The sequence below is a fragment of the Lissotriton helveticus genome, chromosome 11 (genome assembly GCF_964261635.1).
Source record: "Lissotriton helveticus chromosome 11, aLisHel1.1, whole genome shotgun sequence".
In the NCBI taxonomy this organism is placed as follows: domain Eukaryota; kingdom Metazoa; phylum Chordata; class Amphibia; order Caudata; family Salamandridae; genus Lissotriton; species Lissotriton helveticus.
In genome coordinates, this window is record NC_136072.1 from 309,540,403 (window position 1) to 309,566,991 (window position 26,589).

Sequence of the window (26,589 nt, forward strand, 5' to 3'; positions counted from 1 at the left end):
AGCATTGGACCTGCTGGACACAAATTTTCATATCCCCGTCCTGCCGGACCACCTGCGTTACTTGTGATTCATGGTAGCGCAGAACCATTTTCAGTTCATCGTGCTCCCCTTTGGCCTTACCAGCCGCCTCGGGTGTTCACGAAAGTGATGTCGGTGGTTGCAGCTCATCTGCGCAGATCAGGGGTTTCAGTCTTTCCCTATTTCGACGACTGGTTGTTGAAGGCGGGCTCGCCCCAAACAGTCATCTCCCAGCTCCAGCCTACGGCCGACCTCCTGCATTTGCTGGGGTTTTCCATCAACGTGCCAAAGTCGCACCTGATTCCCTCTCAGAAACTCCTCTTCATTGGAGCGGTTCTGGACACGGCGCAGTTCGGGTTTATCCTCCGAACAGCGAGTCCAGGACATCCGGGCTATGATTCCGATCTTTCAGCCCTTGTCCTGGGTTTCGGTTAGGACGCCCTTGAGGCTGCTGGGCCTCTTGGCCTCCTGCATCCTGCTAACCAACCATGCCAGATGGCATATGCGGGCTCTGCAGTGGGACCTGAAGTTCCAGTGGGCGCAGCATCAGGGTAACCTGTCCGACTACGTCCAGATCTCGAAAGGCACTGCACAACAATTGCAGTGGTGGCTCGCGAATCAGCATTGGGTAAGGGGCAGATCCCTCTCCCTTCCCCAGCCAGAGCACACAGTGGTGACAGATGCATCCCTCCTGGGATGGGGTGGCCACATGGGAGAGGCAGAGATCAGAGGCCTCTGGTCTCCGGCGGAGTTCCGGCTCCATATCAACCTTCTGGAGCTTTGGGCCATCCTTCTTGCACTGAAAGCGTTCCTTCCCTCTGTGAATGGGAGGGTGGTGCATGTGTTCACAGACAACACCACCGCCATGTGGCATTGCAAAAAACAGGGTGGGGTGGGGTCCTGAACCCTGTGTCAAGAGGCTCTGCACCTCTGGACATGACTGGAACATCAAGGCATTTCCTTGACTGTTCAACACATGGCAGGTTCTTTGAACGGCAGGGCGGACGAACTCAGCTGCAGGTGCATGATGGATCACGAATGGCACCTTCACTTGGAAGTGGCGCAAGGTCTCTTTCAACTGTGGCGAGAGCCTTGGTTAGATCTATTCGCCACCGAAGAGAATGCGCAATGTCATCACTTCTGCGCATTGGAATTTCCAAGGCGGCATTCGCTCTGCAACGCTTTTTATCACGAGTGGAGCTGCAGTCTATTGTATGCTTTTCCACCTATACCACCTCTACCCAGAGTGCTGAAGAAGATCAGGCGCGACTAGGCCTAAGTCATTCTTGTGGCTCCGGAGTGGGCTTGAAGAGTTTGGTATCCCGAGCTACTTAGTATGAGCATGGATCCCCCGATCTGACTGCCTCTTCGGAAGGATCTTCTGTCACAGCAGCAGGGGACGGTCCTTCACCCGAACCTGTCCAGCCTCCACCTACAGGCGTGGAGATTGAGCGTCAACAGTTGATTCCTTTTGACTTGCGTCCTGAAGTCTGTGATATCATTCTGGCAGCCAGGCATCCCTCCACTAAATCGATATACGCCTGCAGGTGAAACAAATTTGTGGCATGGTGCAGAGCAAATACTGTGGATCCACTTTCTGCCCCTCTTTCAGAAGTCCTTTTGTTCCTTCTTTCTCTGGTCCAGCAGGGCTCTGCTCTGGGCACTATTAAGGGCTGTCTTTCTGCAATTTCGGCCTTTCTCAGGCTCCCTGATCAGCCCTTTCTTTTCAAGTCCCCTGTTGTAACTAGATTTCTCAAAGGCATTACTCACCTTTACCCTCCTATTCCGTTTGTAATGTCACAGTGGGACTTGAATCTGGTTCTTACCTATTTAATGTGCGCTCCCTTTGAGCCGCTTCACTACTGTCCTCTTCGTTTATTAACTTTGAAAACTGCTTTCCTGGTTGCCATCACCTCCGCTAGGCGCTTGAGTGAGCTCCAGACTCTTTCCTATAAGCCTTCTTTTCTGTTGGTCCATCTGGACAAGGTTGTTCTTCGCACTCGTCCTTCCTTCTGGCCAAAGGTTGTCACTGCCTTCCACATCGGGCAAACTATCACCTTGCCCACTTTCTTTCCACCTCCGCACCCTTTCAGAGAGGAAGAGAAGCTCACCGTCTGGACCCAAAACGTGTGCTCTCCTTTTATCTGAATCACACACAACAGTTCCGGGTGGATGACCAGCTCTTTGTTGGCTACGTGGGCGCCAAGAAAGGCCGGGCTGTACACAAGAGAACTATCTCCCGCTTGGTCGTCTTGTGTATCAAAGCCTGTTATTCTCTGGCTAAAAAGGAACCTCCGGTGGGGTTGCATGCCCATTCTACCAGGGTGACAGCAGGTACTGCTGCATTGGGACATGGTGTCCCCCTGCAAGACAACTGTCAGGCAGTCACGTGGTCGTCGCTGCACACTTTTACTAAGCATTATTGCCTTGACAGTCAAGTCCGGAGATGCGGCTTCTTTGGCCGTTCTGTTCTCCGTGATTTTCTGGTGTGGTCTTTGTTCGCAGACCCACCACCGGGTTGGTATTGCTGGGGCATCTATTCTAAGGTAAGGAATCGTATCACTAACGTGTTTCTTTCAGATGAACAAGTTACTTACCTTCGGTAACGATATATCTGTAAGAAACATTAGTTAGTGATAGATTCCTGCCCACCAAACCGCACCACCCCATCTGCAAACTGATTTCTAGGGTTAAGGTCATTACTTTCTGGGCCCTAGTTTCAAAGCACCAGTGGTCAGTATCTTGCATGGCTCTGCGTTCCTGGCGCAGAAAGTTGTGTACAGAACTTACGTCAGTGCGCATGGGTGCATCTAAGTAGCTCCAGCAACGTCATCTCAGCGACTACGACGCCAATGACCTACGCGGAGCCATACGACGACGCCTACCGACACGCAGGGGTACTGCTGACAAAAGCTTTCTGGATCCAGTCTGACGCCTGGGGGTTATTCTAAGGTAAGGAATCTATTACCAACTAATGTTTCTTACAGATATATCGTTACCGAAGGTAAGTAACTTGTTCTTTGGGTACTAAGGTATCTGAAAGAAACACGTAGTGATAGATTCCTTACCTTAGAATTACCTCCAGGCGTCAGACTGGATTTGGAAAGTTTTTGTCAGCAGTACCTCCGCGTCGGCAGGCGTCGTCCTGTGGCTCCGCGTGCGTCGTTGGCGCGAGGTGACGTCGCTGGGGCTACTTAGACTCTCCAACGCACGCTGACGTAAGTTCTTTCTTTTTCTACGCCAGGAAGCACAGATCCGGGAAGAGCAAGTACCCCCAGTCACTTTTTGACTGAGTTTTTTCGAGGCCTTTTGTCTCAATACTTTTAAGTTGATCGACTCCTGGTGTCATAGGGATGCCCGCGTTTAAGAACTGTGGGGACTGTCACCGCATGATGTCGATGACGGACCCACACCGCTTGTGTCCCTACTGCCTGGGGCGTGATCACGACTCCAAGTCATGCCCTTACTGCTGGGCCATGGCACCGAAGACTTTGCGGCAGCGGTCCCGAAAGTTGCTGGAAGTCCGGCAGTCGGCTTCGCACCGTTCTAGGTCCCGGTCCCGGTCCCGTGGGAGGTCGGGGGACCGGTCGCAGAGCCGTCACCATTGTTCCTCTGGATTGAAGTCTTCGCATTCAGGGTCAGGTAAGTCGAAACATTCCAAGAAAAAGTCGAAGAAGCGTCGTCGCTTTTTGACTTCCCCTTGCCCGACGCGGCTGAGGGTGCGAGTGGTGCCAACCCCGCGGCTCCGGCGGAGCCTGCGACGTCGCCGCCGGCCTACCCGCCCTTTCCGGGTCCGTCGGCGATGCCTGCTAAAGTGCAAGTGTTTCTTGCTGCCATGGCCCGACACTTTGGGCCGTCTGGCCCCGCTGGTGCGCCTACGGGCCCGACTGGGGGATCCTGTCCTTCCATCGCCACATCTTTTCTTTGGCCCCGGCGGCTTCATCCCTGGCACTGCAGGACCCTCCTGAATCCGGGCTCAGATCCCGGGCAACACCGATTGACCTCATAACACCTCCACTGGTGTCGACCCCACCTCCGACGTCGGCCCCAGTCTCAGCAGGACACGGCGCCGGATCGGCGTCGCTTGACGCCGATTCCGATGGGGCCTTTTTACCCCTATGTCCGTTCTCCTTATTTTCAGCCTGCTTCGCAGACTTCGGAGGACGGGGGGGACTGGGAGGGGTCTGAGGACCCTCTCACACAACAGTGTGACTATGATCCGGACTGGGCAAAGGATTTTGGGGGATGCCAGTGGTCTTGACACCTCACCTGACCTTGGCATGCTGTCTCCTCCTACCGTGGCTACGGAGGAGGGAGCCAGTTACGCAGCGGTGTTGTGTGGGGCACCCGAAGACCCTCCACCTTGAACACAGTGGCCGTCAGGACTAACCTCCTGACAGAAGCGCTTGAGCCGGCGGCAACCTCTTCGGAGCCCTTGCTGTCTTTAATGACGCACTTTCAGACGTTCTTTTGGGCACTTGGTCCTGGCCCAATACAGGGGCTCCGGTGGACAGGAACGTGGCCTGACCCCAGTGCCCGCCTCCGGGCGACCCCCTTTTTCTCTCCCAACATCCCAATCCCGAGTCCTTGGTTGTCCAAGCCTCTGCTTCCCAGAGCGCGTTCCCTTCCGCACCTCCGTATAGGGAATCCAAGAAGTTGGAGCAGCTTGGCAAGAAGCTGTTTTCATCTGCCAGCTTAGGGCTGCGGTCAGTGAACACAGCATGCCTCTTGGGCCGTTATTCCCACTCTGTGGGACACGGTTGCACATGTGCTGCCCAACTGTCCGGAGAAGGCACGGACAGTCCTCTCCCAAGCTATAGCACCTGGTAGAGACACAGCTAAGTTCACCATTCGTTGTGGGCTTGATACTGCCAACTCGCTGAGCAGGGCGATTTCCACGAAGGTGGCTCTTCGGCGTCACGCCTGGCAGAGGACAACTAGCTTCTCAGGAAATGTCCGAACACTCTAATGGACATGCCCTTTGATGACATTTGCCTTTTTGGCAACAAGGCAGATAGTATGTTTGAGCGCTTTAAGGACTACGGCCAAGTCCTTGGACCTGTCAGCCGCTCGCCCTCCTCCGCCTTCTGCTTTTCATTCCTTTTTTTGGCTTGGAAGGGGTGCCGCAACACGTTCGTTTCAGAGCCACAGGTCAGCGTAGCAACATCCTCAGTGCGGCAGCGGACTTGGGAACCGGCGAGGCGGTTCTGGGGGCCAGCGGGCAGGTCAACCCAACTCCACCCTGCAGCATCCACTCCAAACCTTCCTAGTCCGACCTTTCAGGACCATCAAACGCCAGTGGGCGGCAGAATTCTCCATCATCTCCCCCACTGGCGCAACATCATCTCAGACAGGTGGGTGCTGCAAATTGTCCGAAGGGGCTACTCCCTCCCCTTTGAGACTACCCCTCCAGCCATGCCACCTCAGTACCACCGCATGTCGGGGAACCATCATGCGCTTCTTCAGCAGGAAGTCACGGCCTTCTTGCCCAAGGGGCCCATCGAGCGCGTTCCTGGGCCAGAAGTAGGTTGTGGTAGTTACACCCACTACTTTGTGGTGCCCAAGAAGAACAGGAGCCTGCGTCCTATCTTGGATCTCAGGGACATCATCCGCTTCCTCCGGAAGGAGAACTTCAAGATGTTGACGCTAGCTCACGTCTTGTCTGCCCTCGACCCTGGAGACTGGATGGTAGCGTTGGACTTGAAGGACGCGTATTTTCACATCCCCGTCTTGCCTGCCCACCGGCGTTGCCTATGGTTCACGGTAGGCCATGAGCATTTTCAGTTTACTGTGCTCCCCTTTGGCCTTACCAGTGCCCCTCGGGTGTTCACAAAAGTGATGGCGGTGGTCACAGCTCATCTGCGCAGATCAGGGGTTCCAGTCTTTCCCCATCTCGACGATTGGTTGTTGAAGGCAGGCTCGCCCTCAAGCAGTCGTCTCCCACCTCAAGACTACGGCCGACCTCCGGCATTTGCTAGGGTTCTCCATCAACGTGCCGAAGTCGCACCTGATTCCCTCTCAGAAGCTCCTCTTCATTGGAGTGGTTCTAGACTTGGCGCGGTTTCGGGTTTATCCTCCCAAGCAGCGAGTCTGGGATATTCGGGCTATGATTCCGATCTTTCAGCCCCTGTCCCGGCTTTTGGTCAGGTTGACCCTCCGGCTACTGGGCCTGATGGCCTCTGCATCCTGCTGGTGGATTATGCCAGGTGGCATATGCGGGCTCTGCAGTGGGACCTGAAGTTCCAGTGGGTGCAGCATCAGGGAAATCTTTCCAATGTCATCCAGATCTCAGCAGGGACTGCGCATCAGTTACAGTGGTGGCTCACAAACCAGGATTGGGTCAATGGCAGATCCGTCTCCCTTCCCCAACCAGAGCTCACAGTAGTGACAGATGTGTTGTCACTCCTGGGATGGGGAAGCCATATAGTAGAGGCAGAGATCAGAGGCCTCTGGTCTCCGGCAGAGGCCTGGCTCCACGTCACCCTTCTGGAGCTCTGGGTGATTCGTCTAGCACTGAAGGCATTCATCCCTTCTGTAAAAGGAAGAGTAGTGTAGGTGTTCACAAACAACATTTCCGCCATGTGGTACTGCAACAAACAGGGCGAAGTGGAGTCGTGGACCCTTCGTCAAGAGGCCCTTAGTCTATGGAAGTGGCTGGAACATCAGGGCATGTCCCTGGTGGTTCAACACCTGGCAAGTTCCCTGAACGCCAGAACAGACAAACTAAGCTGCCAGGTCTTGATGGATCACGAATGGCGTCTTCACTCGGAGGTGGGGCACGGTCACTTTCAGCAGTGGGGAGAGCCTTGGTTAGATCTATTCGCCACCAAAGAAAACGCGCATTGTCAGCAGTTCTGCACGTTGGAATTTCCAAGGTGGCACTAGATAGGCGGCTTTTCGTCACAAGTGGAGTTGTGGTTTCTATACACCTTTACGCCTATACCACTTCTGCCCAGAGTGCTGAAGAAGATGAAGCGCTACCAGTCCGAAGTCATTCTTGTGGTTCTGGACTGTGCACGAAGATTATGGTATCCCGAGCTCTTGAACATGGCCATCGATCCTCCGATCAGACTGCCCCTTCAGGAGGATCTTCTGTCGCAGCAGCAGGGCACAGTTCTCCACCTGAACCTGTCCAGCCTCCACGTCCTTGCGTGGAGATTGAGCGTCGACATTTGACAGCCTTTGACCTTCCTCCTGAAGTCTGTAATGTTATCTTGGCAGCCAGGGGTCCCAATACTAAAACAGTATATGCATGTAGATGGAACAAATTTGGCGCATTGTACACAGCAAAGGCTGTGGATCCCCTTTCTGCCCCTCTTTCTGAGGTTCTCCTCTTCCTGCTTTCTTTGGCCTTTCTTCGCCTTACTGATCAGCCTTCTCTTTTCCACCTATTCCTTTCATGATGCCCCAGTGGGACTTGAACCTTGTTCTGCCTTCCCTTATGTGCACTACTTTCGAGCTGCTACATAATTGTCCTCTCAGGCATCTGGCACTTAAAACTGCCTATCTGGTTGCCATCACCTCTGCTCGCAGGGTGAGTGAGCTTCTGGCTCTCTTCTTAAGCTCCTTTCCTTGCTGTCCATCCGGACAAGGTTGTCCTCCACACTAGGTCTCCTTTCCTGCCCAAAGTGATTACCTCTTTCCACATAGGACAGACCATCACTTTGCCAACCTTCTTCCCACCCCTGCATCCTTCCAAGGAGGAGGAGCGACTCCACTGTCTGGATACAAAACGTGTGTTATCATTCTATCTGGATTGCACAAAACAATTCTGGGTGGACGATCAACTCTTTGTTGGCTATGTGGGCGCCAAAAAAGGTCAGGCCATGCAAAAAGGGACCATCTCTCAAAGGGTCCTCCTTTGCATCACACTCTGATATTCCTTGGCGAAAAAGGAACCTCCGGTAGGGCAGCGCGCCCTTTCCACCGGTGCGAAGGCAGCCACTACTGCTTTGGGACGTGGAGTCCCCCTCAATGACATCTTCCAGGCAGCTACATGGGCATCACTGTACACGTTCACTAAACATTATTGCCTGGACAGTCAGTCCTGAGAGATGGCTTCTTTGGCCGTTCGGTTCTCCAGGACTTTCTGGTGTGAACTTAGTTCACAAACCCATCTCCAGGGTTGGTATTGCTGGGGTATCTATTCTAAGGTAAGGAATCTATAAATAATCTCTTTCAAATGAACAAGTTACTTACCTTCGGTAACGATATGTCTGTAAGAGACATAGATTAGTTACAGATTAGATACCGCCCCACCCATCCTCCCCGTGCTGCAAACTGACTCAGGACCCTAGTTTTGTGCACCATTGGTCAGTGTCTTGCATGGCTTTTCGCTTCTGGCATGGATGTTGTGTAAAAGAACTAACGTCAGTGCACAGTGGCGGCGTCTAAGTAGATCCGTGACGTCACAACAGCGACGACGAACGCGGAGTCTACCAACGGCACCTACCGACGCGCAGGGGTACTGCTGAGAAAAAAAATCTACGTATCCAGTAACCCAGGGGTCAGACTGGATCCGGAGACTTCTGGATCCAGAGATCTGGGGAATTCCTGGTAATTTCACGGTAAAGAATCTATAACTAATATATGTCTCTTACAGATATATCCTTACCAAATGTAAGTAACATTCATACGCCACAGGACGGAATTGCCATTCAAAACAACGTCTGAAACCAGTCATCAACCAACTTGCATACAAACCCATAACAAACAAACCTCTATAAACACATATATCCAGACATGTTTACGGTTGGTGCCTATACGGTTGGTGACCGTCCTGATTCCTTCGGAGGCGGTCGCTCCTCACGCTGCTCCCTGCCCTGCGAGACTGAGTGGTATCGTAGCGCCCACAGCCAGACTGCTGCCTGCATTATTTATTTAACCATTGCATACCCTCGTTGTACTTGATCGCATCATATCGCTTTTTCACCTGATTCTATTGTGCTGCGCTGCCTTGCCAAACTCACGAGCGCTAATCTGCATAATATCGTGGCGCTAGTCAGACAAAGCGCGCTGCAACGCTCTGCTTAACTGTGCTGCCTGTTTCTTGAATTTTCAGTGCTAGATTGTGCCTTGTGCCGATTCCAGTGACTTTCACATCGCGTCTCTCTCTGAATAGTGTGCCTCAACCCGGGTTCGCATTGGGCTGACTGCCATTTTGTGTTTTTATTGTTGTTTGTGCCTCCCTGCCCGGCCCTCCGCCCTGCTCACGCCCCCCAGCTGCTCCTCCCTCGCCCCTCCCTTTCCACTATCAACATATGACAGATGCATTTTCGCGCAGCGTTTACGCGCAGCGGACGCGCCCCATGCGCGCCGAAGGTGCGCCAAAGGTAAGCCCGTCTGCGCCCGTCCGCGCCTGGACCGCGCCCAGCGCCCGTCCCCCTGCTCTATGCCACTCCCAACCCCCCAGAGTAACTTATGATGCCGCTACTCTCCACGCCCTCAACGCCGGACGCACCCCACTTTGCTGCGAAGCTACCCCAGGACGTACCCACGGCCCATTCTCCTGCCTATCCTGTAAGTTCATCTGCTTCAGGACCCTCGCCAAACACACTTCCTCCACACACAGCTCCGAACCCAACGACTTGAAATGCATCCTACTGAACACCCGCTCGGTCCACAGACATGCAACTGAACTCTGGGACCTAATCGACACTGCGTCACCTGACATCGCCTTCCTTACTGAAACATGGATGAATGCATCTTCTGCCCCCGACATCGCCATAGCCATACCGGACACTTACAAGATCATTCGAAAAGACCGCACCGATCAAACTGGAGGAGGCATCGCCATCGTCCATAGAAACACCATCAAAATTACAACCAGCTCTGACGTCAATCTTGCAACCGCCGAACACCTCCACTTTCAGATCCACACCGACCCCAGGACCACACTTAGAGGAACCCGCATTTACAGGCCCCCAGGCACCCGATCTCAATTCAGCGACGACATCACTGACTTCGTCAGCCCGCACGCCCTCGCCTCCGAGAACTACATTCTTCTAGGAGACCTCAACTACCACCTTGACAACATTCTCGACAACAACACCACCACCCTTCTGGACAACCTGTCCAATCTTGGACTCAAACAACTTGTTGACACCCCCACTCACACAGCCGGACACACGCTCGACCCTATCTTCACCTCCAGCAAGCACATCTCCTTCGATCACACTACAGCTCTCCACTGGACGGATCACAGCTGTGTTCACTTCAGCTATAAAACAACCCTGACCCACAACCGTCCACAACCCATTCCCCGAAGAAAATGGAACAAAATCACCACCGACCAACTCCTCACATCACTCAGCCAAAACACTCCCACCCTAGCAACGGACCCAGACCTAGCGGCCACCAACCTCAGGCAATGGATTACCCACAGTGCGGACGAACTAGCACCCCTGAAAAAACACCAGTCGAAATCATCCAGCAAAAAAGCTCCCTGGTTCAATGATGACCTTAAAAAATCCAAGAAGACATGCCGCACCCTGGAGAAGAATTGGAGAAAAGATCCAACCTCAGACAACATGGCCTCCCTCAAGACAGCCACCCGCAATCACCACCAACTGATTCGATCCGCCAAGAAATCAGCATTTAAGGACCGTCTCGACAACAATTCTCATAACAGCAAGGAACTCTTCAATATCGTCAAAGAATTCACCAACCCTCCCGCAGCATCCAACGACATCACTAACTCCCAAGACCTCTGCGATGCGCTATCCTCCTTCTTCTACAACAAAATTGCCGACATCCACAACAGCTTCAAGAATACTCCCAATGACCAACTCACCCCACCCCCTTCAGATCCCACCCCTCCAACTAACTACCTCAACTCCTGGAACCCAATCACCATTGAAGACACCATTCGCCTCATGAACTCAATCCACTCTGGCTCACCTTCTGACCCCTGTCCCCACTACATCTTCAACAAAGCTGACTCCATCATCGCTCCCCAACTCCGCGATGTCATCAACTGCTCCTTCAACTCCGCCACCTTTCCAGAAATATGGAAACACGCCGAACTCAGCGCCCTTCTGAAAAAACCAACAGCAGACCCCTCAGATCTGAAAAACTACCGACCCATTTCCCTCCTCCCTTTCCCGGCCAAAGTCATCGAGAAAGCCGTCAATAGCCAACTCGCAGCCTTCCTTGAATCCAACAACTCCCTGGATCCCTCACAGAACGGCTTTCGAGCCAAACACAGCACCGAAACCGCCCTCATTGCGGCGACCGACGACATCCGAGCACTCCTGGACAACGGTGAAACAGTGGCCCTCATTCTACTCGACCTCTCCGCCGCCTTCGACACTGTCTGTCACAACACCCTCATACAACGCCTCAACAACATCGGCATACAAGGAAAAGCCTTGAACTGGATCATCTCGTTCCTAGCCGGGAGAACCCAGAGAGTCCGACTCCCCCCTTTCTACTCAGAGCCCACCGAAGTCATCTACGGCGTACCTCAAGGCTCCTCACTCAGTCCCACCCTCTTCAACGTCTACATGAGTCCCCTCGCCTCCATCGCACGTCAACACAACCTCAACATCATCTCCTACGCCGACGACACCCAGCTAATCCTTTCCCTCACCAAAGAACCCAACACCGCAAAAAACAACCTTCACGAAGGTATGAAAGAAGTAGCCGAATGGATGAAACAGAGCCGCTTGAAACTCAACTCAGACAAAACGGAGGTGCTCATCCTAGGATCCTCCCCCTCAGCTTGGGACGACTCCTGGTGGCCTTCCGCTTTGGGATCTACGCCCACACCCACAGACCATGCACGTAACCTTGGCTTCATTCTAGACTCCTCCCTCTCAATGTCCAGACAAGTCAACGCCGTATCGTCCTCCTGCTTCAACGTCCTTCGCATTCTCAAAAAGATCTTCCGCTGGATCCCCCTCGAAACAAGAGAGACTGTCACCCATGCACTGGTCACGAGTCGACTGGACTATGGCAACACACTCTACGCCGGAATTACAGCAAAATTGCAGAAAAAGCTCCAGCGCATCCAAAACGCATCAGCGAGACTCATATTAGACATCCCGCGCCAAGAGCACATCACCGGTCACTTAAAAAACCTCCACTGGCTTCCCGTCAACAAAAGAATTACTTTCCGCCTTCTTACCCACGCACACAAGGCCCTTTATAATCTAGGACCTGAATGCCTCAACACCCGACTGTCCTTCTACTATCCCACCCGCCAACTAAGATCATCCAATCAAGCCCTCGCCGCAGTCCCGCGCATCCGAAAAACCACCATGGGTGGCAGATCCTTCTCCTTCCTGGCTGCCAAGACCTGGAACTCACTCCCCACCCACCTCCGCCTTACTCAGAATCACATCTCCTTCAGAAAAGAACTGAAAACATGGCTATTCGATAAACAGTAAACCCCTCCCTCCAGCGCCTTGAGACCCTCTGGGTGAGTAGTGCGCTTTATAAATGCATGAACTTGAACTTGAACTTGAACTATACAACCTTTACAAATAAATACAAAGTTTGGCCATGTTTTTACTACCTGCTAAGTGTCCGCTTTGTCAACGTTCTGAACATTACCCAACTTGTGCATAGTGAACTTTTACTAATAGCTCCCATGATGGCCACATGAGGCTTAGTAAGACAATGTCTTTCATGTGCCTTTAGTACACTCACTGTGCTAAATTCAACTCCTTTCACTTTGTAGATGCAAGCTGGGTGTATCTGAGACTTCCATGCAAGGCCCACAGTCCTTGAAGTGATTGAGCATATCTATCTTTGAAACTAAGGCAAATATGCCGGGGAAGACTGCCTACATTCACTAAAGAGCATGTCCTAAACTACGAAGAAGGTTAGTTTTTGACATTCAGGGTAGTCAGTGAGAACGTAGCATCTGTCCCGTCCACTGTTCTGTGCAGTGCTGTGATTGTAATGCACTTGTCATACGACAAACTGAACATCTACTATGTGCTTAGAGCAGACTCTGCCATGACGACATAATCAAGTCTTTTTGGGCTGCTGTAGGAATCGTATCCGCAAAGTTTCGATCCTGCAGCCTTGCCACATCCTCCAGAGCATATAAAGTGGAGGAAAGTGGAGGCTGTTGTATTGGTAGCAGTAAGGTTTTCAATGACGGTCAATTAAAATCAAGGAAAGATATGTCTTATTGTGGTGGTCTGACAATAAACAACATGCACATTGTATGTTGCCATCTGAGTCAGGTGAGTAATACTTGTTATACCAAGTGTTAGTTTTTGGCATTGTATGGCGGAAGAACCTGGTCATTCTCATACACTCTACCCATGTACTTGTTGTAATCAAGTATACAGGTGGGCTTGTGAACTTCAGCTGTCTGCCCCCAAACCGTGACTGGGGAAGTGATTTTATCATGAATTGTAGTGAGCACATACAAGTCATGCCTATCAGAGAACTTGACTGCTAGCAATTCATTGGAACGCAATGCAGTGCTCTGGGGACGTTGAAGCTTTCTAAAACAAGCTCCTTCTGGAATCCTTTGCGGTGGTAACAAACTGTGCCATTTGTCACATTGCCATCTTTGTACAGCTCACCGAACAGCTCTATTCTGTATAGAAGTTGTCCACGTAAAGGTAATAACCTTTGTGAAGGAGTTGATTGACAGCCACCCATACAATCCAGTGACTTCTAGCATGGGAGGACAACCTACAGAGTTTAGATTGGAGTCCTTCCCTGTATGCACTCTCAAGCTGTTTACATAGCCAGTATAACTGTCACATAGCCTGTACATCTTGATGCCACAGCAAGCTCTTTTGCTTGCAATTTACAGCCTGAACAGAATCCGCCCTTTGTACAGGATTGACAACTCATCAATGACTCTATTCGTTCCAGGAGTAGAAAGTTTTGGAAACCTGGCAGGCAAATGTTCCACGACAGGCTGAATATTGAACAACCTGTCATGGTCTGAATGATCCTGGGCAATGCAGAAGAATAATTATTGAAATGCTGAATGCACTGTGGTTGGAAAAAAGAGTCTCTACTCCTGTATGGTGCAAAGATAGGTGTTCGCCAAATTGTGCAAGTAGACCAGTAGTATTGCAAACACGGTTTTGCCCTCACCCCGTTTTGAGCGTAATACCTAAAAATGTCTTCAACTTCTCAAATGAAACTGGAATCCACCAGTATGTCCTAGACCTAGAATGAGGCCTTAGAGTTTTTCCATGCTCCTTCAGAAATTGTTCAAGACATTGACGTAGTCAGTTGTCCAAAAATTGGCTGCAACGACTTTACACCCTGCGCCACTAGTAAAATGCAGAATTTGGGGTTGCACTAAATTTGAGGGGCTACCAGTAGAGCACTCAGTCTGTTCTTGACACCGCATGTGCCTTCTTTCTGGGTTGGTTTATCCTGCTATGGTTGCTCGGCTGCACACACTGTGTTTGCGAAGGGACAGCACAACTGCCATAATCATGTCCCTCAAAGTCACTGGAAGACGAGTCATCGGATAGAACTCCTCCGACTTCAAAATCCATCCCAGATTCTGCTCAATTTTCCTCTCCCTCAGATTTTGTCTGAGTAGCTGATTCTGCCTCAGAGCTGTACTCTATAGCCCGAGTTAGGGCCTGGGCAATCATCCAGAAAATCAACATCTCTTATGACTGGCTAAAACCTACTGTCTAAAAAACCTTTCCTACCTAGAAGGTTGAAGTATTGTTCTAAATCAGTCGGTGGGTGTGTGCGCTTCTGAGATGTCTGCAACAGTAAATAAACAAAAAAGGCTTCTCTTTCTAGCTGAAGCTGTAACCAAAGACACTAGAAAAGACAAAAAACGGCACAGTAATACTTCACCTTGCCACACACCAAATGCCACAGTACACTTTTGTCGCAATACTTTATTGCTGGGGAAGCTAGTGGGTGACTGCCAGTATAAAAGTAATTTCCTGAAACCAAAAATCTACCTTAGATCTCAAGAAGCGCATATTTACATAGTAGCCTCTGCAACTTTGTGCCCAGGCGTGCTCCTTGTAAAAACTCAGTCCTGTCACCAGAGTCACTGGAATTATGCAGTGGTAGAGTATCAAATTATGAGACAGGGTTGACTAAATTATGTGGCATGAAAAGCAAAATCTGAAAGAAACAGGTTAGTATTAGATTCCTTACCTTAGAATATCCCCAGGCGTCAGTCTGGATCCGGAAACTTTTGCGTAGCAGTACCCCTGCGCGTCGGTAGGCGTCGTCTGCAGGCGTCCCCTGCGGCTCTGCGTCCGTCGTCGGCGTCGTGCGCCGTGATGACGTCGCTGGAGTATATAGACGCCGCCTCCGTGCGCTGACGTCAGTTCTTCTTTTTTCCGCGCCAGTTAGCGCAGATCCGAGAAGTGCAGTACTCCGGTCTTTTGACCAAAGTTTTTGTGAATCCTTGATTCTTCTTACGGTGCCGGTAGGATGCCCGGTTTTAAGAACTGTGACGACTGTGACCGCACAATGCCGGTCACGGATCATCACCGACTCTGCCTCCGGTGTCTGGGCCCCGACCACGCCGTGCGTTCTTTTGGGCACGTGGTCCAGGCCCGCTTCAGGTTCGCCTGTTGATAGGAACGTGGCCAGACGCCACCGTCCGTGTCCGGATGACCCCAAGTTCCTGTCCACCCATCCCACCCCTGAGAGTCTGGTGATCCAGGCCTCGACTTCCCAGACCGCATTCCCGTCGGCCCCGCCCGACCGGGAATCCAAGAGGTACGACCAGTATGGAAAAAAGGTCTTCTCGTCCCTGAGTTTGGGACTGTGGTCTTGCAACACCGCATGCCTCTTGGGCCGCTACTCCCACTCTCTGTGGGATACGGTCGCGGACCTGCTGCCAGAATGCCCGCAGGAGGTACGGGCAAAGCTCGGCAAGGCTATGATTGAAGGCCGAGACGCAGCAAAATACTCCATCAGGTGTGGTCTTGATACGACCGACTCGCTGGGCAGAGCGATGTCCACGACGGTGGCGATTCGTCGCCACGCCTGGCTGAGGTCCGCCAACTTTTCGGCAGATGTCCAGAATGCCTTGATGGACATGCCGTTCGATGGCAGTCGCCTGTTTGGCGACAAAGCGGACCACGCGCTGGAGCGCTTCAAGGACTCCAGGGTCACGGCCAAGTCCTTGGGTCTCTCGACCCAGCGCCAGCAAACTGGTTCATTTCGCTCCTTTCGTGGCCAAGGAAGGGGCGATCCCACACGTGCTGCCAGCCACGCGCCGCAACACATTTCTCAACGCGGTGGCGGCCGTGGAGTCCGCCGTGGAGGCAGTCGGGGACAACGGCGAGGTCAGACCACACCTCCCCCCGCAGCATCGGCCTCCAAATCCTCCTAGTCCGTGCTTTCAGGCCCATGTGACGCCAGTGGGTGGCAGGGTTCGCCATCACCACTCCCGCTGGCGCGCAATCACATCGGACAGGTGGGTGCTGCAGCTCGTCCGAAGGGGCTACTCCCTCCCCTTCGAGACCACTCCTCCAGCCATGCCACCGCAGAACCACCGTGTGTTGGGGGACCACTTGACACTTCTGCAGGAGGAAGTTACGGCCCTCTTGGCCAAGGGGGCCGTCGAGCGCGTTCCTGGGCCAGAAGTAGGGCGTGGTTGCTATTCCCACTACTTTCTGGTACCCAAGAAGGACAAAGGGGGCCTACGTCCTATCTTGGATCTACGGAACGTCAACGGCTTCCTCCGGAAGGAGAAGTTCAAGATGTTGACTTTGGCTCAGATCTTGGCTGCTCTAGACCCGCTAGACTGGATGGTAGCGTTGGACTTGCAGGATGCGTATTTTCACATCCCCGTCCTGCCGGCCCACCGGCGTTACCTGCGGTTCACGGTAGGCCACAAGCACTTTCAGTTTATCGTGCTCCCATTCGGCCTTACCAGCGCCCCACGGGTGTTCACAAAGGTGATGGCGGTGGTCGCAGCCCATCTGCGCCGGTTGGGGGTTTCAGTCTTCCCCTACCTGGACGACTGGTTGTTGAAGGCGGGCTCGCCCCAGACAGTCGTCCACCACCTTCAGATGACGGCAGACCTCCTGCACGAGCTGGGGTTTTCCATCAATGTGCCGAAATCACACCTGTGTCCCTCTCAAAAGCTCCTTTTCATCGGAGCGGTTCTCGACTCGGCGCAGTTTCGGGTTTATCCTCCGGAACGGCGAGTCCGGGATATACAGGCTTTGATTCCCATCTTTCAGCCGTTATCCCGGGTTTCGGTCAGGTTGACGCTGCGGCTGCTGGGGCTGATGGCTTCCTGCATCCTTCTGGTGCATCACGCCCGGTGGCGGATGCGGGCTCTGCAGTGGGACCTGAAGTTTCAGTGGGCCCAGCATCAGGGCAACTTGTCCGACCATGTCTTGATCTCGGAGGGAAAAGCGAGACAACTGCAGTGGTGGCTTACGGACCGCGATTGGGTCAGAGGCAGATCCCTCTCCCTTCCCCAACCGGAGCACGTGGTTGTGACGGACGCGGCTGGGGAGGCCACTTGGGAGAGGCGGAGATCAGAGGCATCTGGTCTCCGGCGGAGTCCGGACTCCATATAAACCTGTTGGAGCTGCGGGCAATCCGCCTAGCACTGAAGGCATTCCTCCCCTTTGTCAACGGGAGTGTAGTGCAGGTGTTCACGGACAACACCACCGCCATGTGGTACTGCAACAAGCAGGGCGGAGTGGGGTCGTGGACCCTTTGCCAGGAGGCTCTGCGTCTCTGGCAATGGCTGGAACGTCAGACCGTGACTCTGACGGTTCAACACCTGGCAGGTTCTCTGAACGCCAGGGCGGACGAACTCAGCCGTCGGTGCTCGGTGGATCACGAATGGTGTCTGAACTCGGACGTGGTGAAAGGCCTCTTTCTGCAATGGGGAGAGCCTTGGTTAGATCTATTCGCCACAGAAGAGAACGCGCAATGTCATCAGTTCTGCGCGTTGGAGTTTCCAAGACGGCACTCGCACGGCGACGCCTTTCGGCGCGCGTGGAGTTGCGGTCTATTGTACGCCTTTCCGCCTATACCACTTCTGCCCAGAGTGCTGAAGAAGATCAGGCGCGACCGGGCCCAAGTTATCCTTGTGGCTCCGGACTGGGCTCGAAGGTACTGGTATCCCGAGCTACTCAGCATGTCAGTCGGTCCCTCGATCCGCCTGCCCCTTCTGGAGGACCTTCTGTCGCAGCAGCAGGGGACGGTCCTCCACCCGAACCTGTCCAGTCTCCACCTCCATGCGTGGAGATTGAGCAGCGACAGTTGAGGCCATTTGACTTGCCTCCTGAAGTTTGTGATGTGATTCTGGCAGCCAGGCGTCCCTCCACAAAGTCGGTACACGCCTGCCGGTGGAACAGATTTGTGGCATGGTGCACAGCAAAGGCTGTGGACCCTCTTTCTGCCCCTCTCTCCGAGGTTCTCCTCTTTCTTCTCTCTCTTGCCCAGCAGGGCTCTGCTCTGGGCACTATCAAGGGCTACCTTTCTGCCCTTTCGGCCTTTCTAAGGCTGCCTGATCAACCTTCTTTGTTCAAGTCCCCTATTGTAACGAGATTCTTGAAGGGCATCACGCACATGTATCCACCTGTTCCGTTTGTGATGCCTCAGTGGGACTTGAACCTGGTTCTGACCTTCTGGATGTGTGCTTCCTTTGAGCCACTTCATTCCTGTCCTCTCCGTCTCCTGACTTTAAAGACGGCCTTCCTGGTTGCCATCACCTCTGCCAGGAGAGGGAGTGAGCTCCAGGCTCTTTCTGTCAAACCTCCTTTCATGTCCATTCATCCAGACAAGGTGGTTCTGAGAACTAGGCCTTCTTTCCTGCCCAAAGTAGTCTCTGCTTTTCACATTGGGCAGTCCATCACCTTACCCTCCTTCTTCCCGCCTCCGCATCCTTCAAAGGATGAAGAGCGGCTCCTTCGTCTGGACCCAAAACGTGCGCTTTCATTTTATATGGATCGCACTCGCCAGTTCCGGGTGGATGACCAACTGTTTGTTGGCTACGTGGGTGCGAAGAAGGGACGGGCGGTGCATAAACGGACCATCTCTCGGTGGGTCGTCCTGTGCAACAAAGCGTGCTACTCTTTGGCTCGGAAGGAGCCTCCTGTTGGGCTGAGGGCCCATTCCACTCGGGCCACGGCGGCTACTACTGCCCTGGGCCGGGGAGTCCCCTTGCAGGACATTTGTCAGGCGGCTACGTGGGCCTCGCTGCACACGTTTGCAAGGCACTACTGCCTGGACAGTCAAGTCCGGAGGGATGGCTTCTTTGGCCGTTCTGTCCTCCAGGACTTTCTGGTGTAAGCTGTATTGGTTCGCAGACCCACCACCGGGGTTGGTATCGCTGGGGTATCTATTCTAAGGTAAGGAATCTAATACTAACCTGTTTCTTTCAGATGAACAAGTTACTTACCTTCGGTAACGATATATCTGTAAGAAACAGTAGTTAGTATTAGATTCCTTACCGCCCCACCCATCCTCCCCGTTCTGCGAACTGATACATAGGGTTAAGGTCAGTCCCTTCAGGGCCCTAGTTTCGCATGGCACCAGTGTTGGTTCTTACATGGCTCTGCGTGTTCTGGCGCAGAAAAGCTGTGTGCAAAGAACTGACGTCAGCGCGCGGAGGCGGCGTCTATATACTCCAGCGACGTCATCACGGCGCACAACGCCGACGACGGACGCGGAGCCGCAGGGGACGCCTGCAGACGACGCCTACCGACACGCAGGGGTACTGCTACGCAAAAGTTTCCGGATCCAGACTGGCGCCTGGGGATATTCTAAGGTAAAGAATCTAATACTAACTACTGTTTCTTACAGATATATCGTTACCAAAGGTAAGTAACTTGTTCATTAGGCAGCACAATGTATTACAGTATTACTTAATTTATGTGATCTGAAAACCTGATAATACTGCCTGGGCAAAGGTTTTGCCTCAATAGCAGCATTATAGCAACCAAGTACATAAATAAGCAACTGAATGACGGCCTGTCAATTTTCCCACAGTGCCTTTCACTTGTCGTGTAATTCCTATATAAGCTATACAGGATCTGCACGTTTGGATAACACGCTGTGGGATTGGTGGCAGACTGATTCCGTGCACCCCCACCAGGTATTTTAGCCTGTCTGTATCAGCTAGCTCACAGTGCCACTATAATCTCCTCTTACCAAGGAGAGAATAGATTCTGGCAACCTCAGAACATGTCAAATCTGATCTCTCAGAATCGTGGAAACAATGTACTACTTTTCGCTCAGTCACTCGTGCTCACTTACTTTGTCTCAGCGTGATACACAGAATAAACAGGCTGGGCGTTTTCAATAAGAATTTATTCAACAGTTGTTATCTTAGTGTAGAATAGATGAGCTGCAACAACCATTAGACAGTAGCAGAGAGATATGATTAGAAGTTCTATGAAAGTAAAGGAATGGTAAAGTTCTACCATCTTGCAGTAATCATAAATATATACAAGTACATAAAATACATGATCGAAAGTGCGTACTGCTACGATGCCTCCCTAACTAGATGTACCTAGCATCTGTGTAGGTTTTATGCAAGAATCCCTCTAGGATCTAGTCAACCCCATTACTTGAGAATGAGAGAATATGGAACTGGCCTCAAGATGGATACCCGCGAGGGATGTTAGACCGCTGCGAGCTGGAGTGTCTGTAAGCAGGAACCTCAGCGTCTCTGGTGTTGTATCTAGGTAAAAGGTCAGTCCCTAAGAACCGTTATGTATGTAATGTAGGGAAGAATATAGGTGAACGGTTGCAATGTTATCACACCAGTATAGGGTACCTATATGGAATATAACACACTGTGGGCAAACACATGTTGCCAAATGCAGTCATTTTTTATCAATTTAAGCTACAAACATATTTTTGTATAAAAATCTGCAGAAACTATTGATTATGTGGATTTAAAAAAAAAAATGTTTCCCTTGTAGGGCACAATCGCTACCCCAGGAGGAATCACACATTTCTGTTTTTTTTTTTTTAAAAAAAGCTATATAATCTACAATTTCCGATTTATATATTAAAAGAAAAAGCACAATTGCGCCTAATGTGACCCGCCAACTTCATTTCTTGTAAATCTTTTAGCAAATGTGTAGTTTCCCACAGGGACTGCGATCAGCCTCCCAGGGAAAACACATATTTACTAAAAGTATTGGGGCCCACAGGGAGTCAACCCGTATGTCAGGAGGGCCAAACACCCTGACAATTTAATTCTTCTATTCCCTTTCCATCGATGCCTCCCTGAAATCTAGGGAGGCTTCTTAGTCCCTAAAACCCCACTGGATAGCAGAACAAAAACTCACTTGTCTCCTTTGCCACCAGTGGGAGTCTGGGATGTCAGTGTGGCACGCTGACATCACAGACGGGCGGGGCAGGGGCTGACACAAAAGTGATTCCACGTCTCCCCACCATTTGTTGTGAAAATAGGAGTCCTCTGATGTTGAAGCCAATGGCCGACAGTCCCATTGGGGAGAGGGGGCTGGTGTCAGCCGAAAACCGACACATGGACCTAAGGGATTAATATGCTAATTCGTATACTTTACATCATTCATCACAAGGCTTGAACTTTCAAAACAATCAGAAACATTTATTTAATCCCGGTATAGACATGTATTAGGCAGAGAGGAATTTTTTAGGTTGCTTTCTGGGAAAATGGTTCATGCCAGATGTGCATTAAACATCCCTGGTGAAGGCCACTGGCTCCTGGGAGGCATCTGGTCCTTATTAACCCAGGCACACCAAAACTAAGGTAGAGGGTGACCTTCTCAAAGTATAGGCTTATTGTTTAGCTGCTGCTCGAGGGCAGCTAAATAAACGTCAGACAGGCATTTTTTGTGAATAGATAGTTAATATAGGGGTAGAAGGGAGGGATTAATGTAATGACTTACTAAAATAGCATCACAGTGTTGCAATTATTTTTAATATGTTGCTTATTAATTGCTTCCATCGCCATTATTGTCTTTATTTCTATAGTTACATCTATCTACATTATCTGTACTAGTTTAGGACATCTGATAGAGACATCTAGCCGCAGATTACTTAACTTTGAACTTCCAGGCATCAGGCTGGATCTGGGAGATTTTTCTTAGCAGTACCCCAGCGCGCCGACAGGTGGCATCCATCAACTTTGCATGATGTCGTCGGCCTTGTGTAAGTAGTCATTGTGATGTCCGCGTCGTCAATATAACCACCACTCCGGTGCGCTGATGTCAGTTCTTTTCTTTCCACGCCCTCAGCACCAATCTGTTGAAGAGAGAAACCCACTGGAATTTTTTTAAAGACTTTTTTCGACTTCATTGGTGTGTAGGTGTGTCATGTCGATTGAGAAAACTTCGGGGTTCAAGCCGCACTCGGTCTGTCACCGTGCCATGTCGGTCACAGACCCCCATTTGGTCTGTCTTTGGTGTCCTGGAGCGCGACCACGACTCCAAGTCGTGCCCCGACTACCAGGCCGTGGCACCGAAGGCTTTGAGTGAGTGGTCCTTAAAGCTTCTTGTGGCCTGGTGTCCTGCACCGCGGAGGTCGCCTCGTCGGTCAAGAGGAAGGTCCGAACACCGCTCCGGTGAATCAAAATACTCTTAGTTTAAATGGTCGAAGTCACGTAAGAGGTACCACAAAAAACACAAGAAGTATTAGCCCCGCCCGTCTCACGACACGGCAGAGGAACCTAGGCGCTTGATGCCCCGCTCTACAGATTGGGTGCCTGGGTCGGCTCTGCGCTTCCCTCCCTTTCCTGGGCCGGGAGCGAACCCCGCCAAGAAGAAAGAATTTGTGCCATATTTGAGCAGCCTGATCCTGCCGGCGCACCTTCGGGCCCCCTGGCTTAGAAGACCAAGGGGCACCCGTGTTTACCCATGCCTGCGGCTCTGACCCCAGTGCCACGGCCTCTGAGTGGACCCGGGTCCGGGTCCGGACCGCCACCGGTCGCACCGCCACAACAACCCCTCCCTGGCGTCGCTGGTGTCTCCACTATTCTCATTCCTGTTTTTTTTTTAATATATATTTTTATTTGCTTTTTTCAGTGCATGAACACAACCGGCATGTCACAAAAGATCATCAAACACCCCCCTTCGTCTCCCCACCCACTTCCCCCTCCCACAAAATCATATTTCCATCCTCCACTCCTTTGGGCTTTACATTACTCCTCCAAGGACCCCAAGATACTAGAACACAGACCCAGATAAATCCGCCCCCAACCCAGGCCACCGCACACCCCTCCCACCCTGGTTCACAATCCCCCATCCAAGCCATTATATCGGCGCCATTTCCCCCACACTCTATTGAACTGCGTAGGGCAGCCCCTTGCCTTGTATGTGACCCTCTCTGCCGCCATGTATAGATCCATGCCCCTCCTCCACTCATCCAGCCTTGGCAGGGTAGAAGCTCCCCATGCCTTCGCCACAACCCTCTTAGCTACCACCAAGGCCAAAACCACAAAGATCAGGAGTGGGCGGTTCAAGTCGAAATCACTCGTTATGCCCAGCAGGACCAATTTGGGATCTAGTGGTAGGGTGACCTCCAGGACCGCCCCCATCGCCCTCAAGACCTCCGTCCAATAGTTCTGTATGTCAGGGCACTGCCAAGTAATGTGGTAGAAATCCCCCATCTCCTGACCACACCTGAGGCACTGTGTGTCGCTAGCCCTCCCCAAACGGTGTAAGCGTACCATATCATAATAGACCCAGTGCAAAATGTTATACTGGATAAGTTGTAGGCGGGACTTGATGGCAACTTCCCTCGGGTGCATCAGGGCTGTGTCCCAATCCACCGTATCCATCTACCCTACATCCTGCTCCCATATTTCTCTGAGTTTTACTAGCCCATCCGGTGTGTTATTGATCACTGTTTTATTAGTCGGGGAGACTGCCTTGCTCGGGATATGTTCCTGCAACAGGCGTCCCTCCAATAGGGCATACTCCGGCAGGGGCCCCACCAAAGCCTCCTCCGCCCGCCATGCATGTTGCAGCTGCGCATATCTATAGTATTGTGTGTGGTGCAGCTCATATTCCGCCCTCAAAACCTGGAAGGACTTTAGTTCCCCTCTCTTCACCAGGTCCCCAGTACGGAGATACCTATGTCATCCCATCTCTGGAACCCACGCAGTTTGTGTAGCTCCTGCAGCCAGGAACAGTGCCATATTGGGGTCTGTTTCGTTGGTGTGTGCGTCCAACCTATTGCCCTAGTCGCCCTCTCCCATATCCCCAGGGTGACTCTGGTGGCGGAATGCAGTCGTTCCTTCCCCTTGCCTCAATAAATACAATATAGGCAGGTGCGCCCCGCCATGGTTATCCTCTCAAGGCCATAAGTGGGATGCATTGTCGGGGCATGCAACCATTCATTAATAGGTGAGAGATGTTCCACCCAATAATAGGCTTCGATGTTTGGCAGGGAAATTCCATCATTATACTGGTTCTGCTGCAGAGTTCCCAGTGCCACCCTGGCCTGTTTCCCTAGCCACAACAAGGATCTCAATTCTGCGTTGATATCACGGAACACCTGGCGAGGAAGCGGAAAGTACTCATTCTGTAAGGCGTACAGAAACCTCGGTAGTGTAATCATTTTAAACATGGCTGTGCGGCCCAAGATCATGTGGGGGAGCGCCTTCCACCTAGCTGCATCCTCGGCGAAGTTATCCAACACCTGCTTGACGTTCCTCTTGTATGAGAGGTTTCTATCCAATGTCAGATACACCTCCAAATATATAAACCCCTTGTCCGTAGTTCGCAGTATCCCCGGCAAGTAGGACCAGTCCTCACCCCTTTGGGGGTCGTAGAGAATGGACTTATGCCAATTAATCTGATAGCCCGCGTGAGCGCATTACTGGTCCAGCGCCGTGAACAACGCCGGGACAGTGGTGACAGGGTGGGTGACATACAGGAGGACGTCGTCCGCGTACAATGATATTTTTTCTTCGTGTGGGTCCGACTGGTCGATTCTAAAGCCCCTAATATCCCCGTCCTGTTGGATCGCGCATGCCACTACTTCTATGGTGAGAGCGAAAAGCAATGGGGACAGGGGGCACCCCTGTCGGGTCGCCCTTCTTATGGGGAAATCCTCAGACAACACCCCGTTGACCTTCACTCAGGCCCTGGGATCTGTATACAACAACCGCACCCACTACCTGAACTTAGGTCTGAAGCTGAATATGGACAACGCTCCTTCGAGGAAGGGCCAATGTACTGCGTCAAACGCCTTTTCGGCGTTTAGGGATAAAAACAGGTGGGGGTCCCGCCTAGCACGCACCTCCATCAACCAATTATGAGTCTGTCTAAGATTCACTCTGGTGGCCCTATCCGGTAGGAAACCCTTCTGATCCAAATGGACCAGGTCCTGGATCACCCGCCGTAGTCTGAGAGCTAAGAATGTTGAGAGGAATTTAACCCCGCGTTCAGCAGCGATATAGGGCGGTACGACGCACAGTCCTCCGGGGGCTTATCTGCCTTATATCGGGACAATTGTGGCCATGCGTATGTCAGGCGGCAGCATACCCTCCTGTGCCGCTCCCTCAAAGAGTGGTAACTGCAAACACAACAATGAGTGCCAGGAGGTGGCTTGCAAGAAGATCCGCTTTATTTTTGTAAAGAATTCTGCGGGGAACCCGTTGGGGCCAGGGGATTTCCCAGGACGTAATTTAGTCAAGGCTTCCTTTATTTCATCTATAGTTATCCCCCCCTCCAAGTTCCTCTAGTCGTCCTCCGAAAGCACAGGGACATCAATTTGGGCCATGTACCGCAACACGTCCTCCTGCGTACCCAGGTTCCTAGACTCATAAAAGGCCCCGTAGTAGGCAGCGAAGGTCTGAGCTATCTACGTGTCTGTCCGCCGTATCTGCCCTCGTTCGTCCCTCACCTGCTCCACCCACCGCGCATCCCTCTCCTTCCTACCCAGCCACGCCAAGAGCCTCCCCGATTTATCCCCTACATCATACAGCCGATGTAACGTCGCAAGCGCCTGCGTTTTTGCCTCTCCCGTTGCCAAATCCCTGTATTGTCGCTGCACATCCAGAAGTCGTCTACGAGTCTGTGGGTCTTTATTGACCACTTGGTCGCGTTCCAAGTCCAAAATCTGGGCTTCCAGAGTCCGGACCTCTTCCTGCACTTTCCTCTTTTCCCATGCCAATCTGTTCTGGGCCCTATCCCGCAGAACCGCCTTAATGGCTTCCCAGAGGACTATCCCCGACGAAACAGAACCCTCGTTTTCGGCTGGGTAGACCTTCACATTCGCTCTTAGGCCCTTCAGTAGATCCTTGTTCTGTAAATCCCAAGCCGTCAGCCTCCAATTCTTTGTCCCCACTGCCCGACGCCCCCCCCCACCTGTGCCAGGAGAGGTGAATGGTCCGTAGTACCTCTTGTCTGATACTCCGCCATATCCTCCACACTTAGTGCCTGCCTGGACATAAAGATATAGTCTAGTCTAGAGTACACCCTATGAGCCCCCGAGAAGTACGAGTAGATGCTAGCATCTGGGTGGAGCCACCTCCACACGTCAACTAATCCCAGGGTGGAGACAGTTCTGGCCAGAGGAGTTGGGGTCGAGTCCCTAGACCTACAGCCTGATCTATCCTGCGCCGGAGACATGACATCGTTAAAGTCCCCCCCCACCACCTGAAGGGTCGCCGAAGTGTTCAGTAGAATG

The 26,589-nt window shown here is 52.1% G+C and overlaps 1 protein-coding gene across 2 annotated transcripts in view; it reads left to right on the forward strand.

Annotated features, from left to right (window-relative positions):
- Positions 1–26,589, forward strand: part of YEATS2 (YEATS domain containing 2) — a 1,326,518-nt gene that overhangs the window by 1,184,566 nt on the left and 115,363 nt on the right. The gene's annotated exons all lie outside the window — the stretch shown is intronic.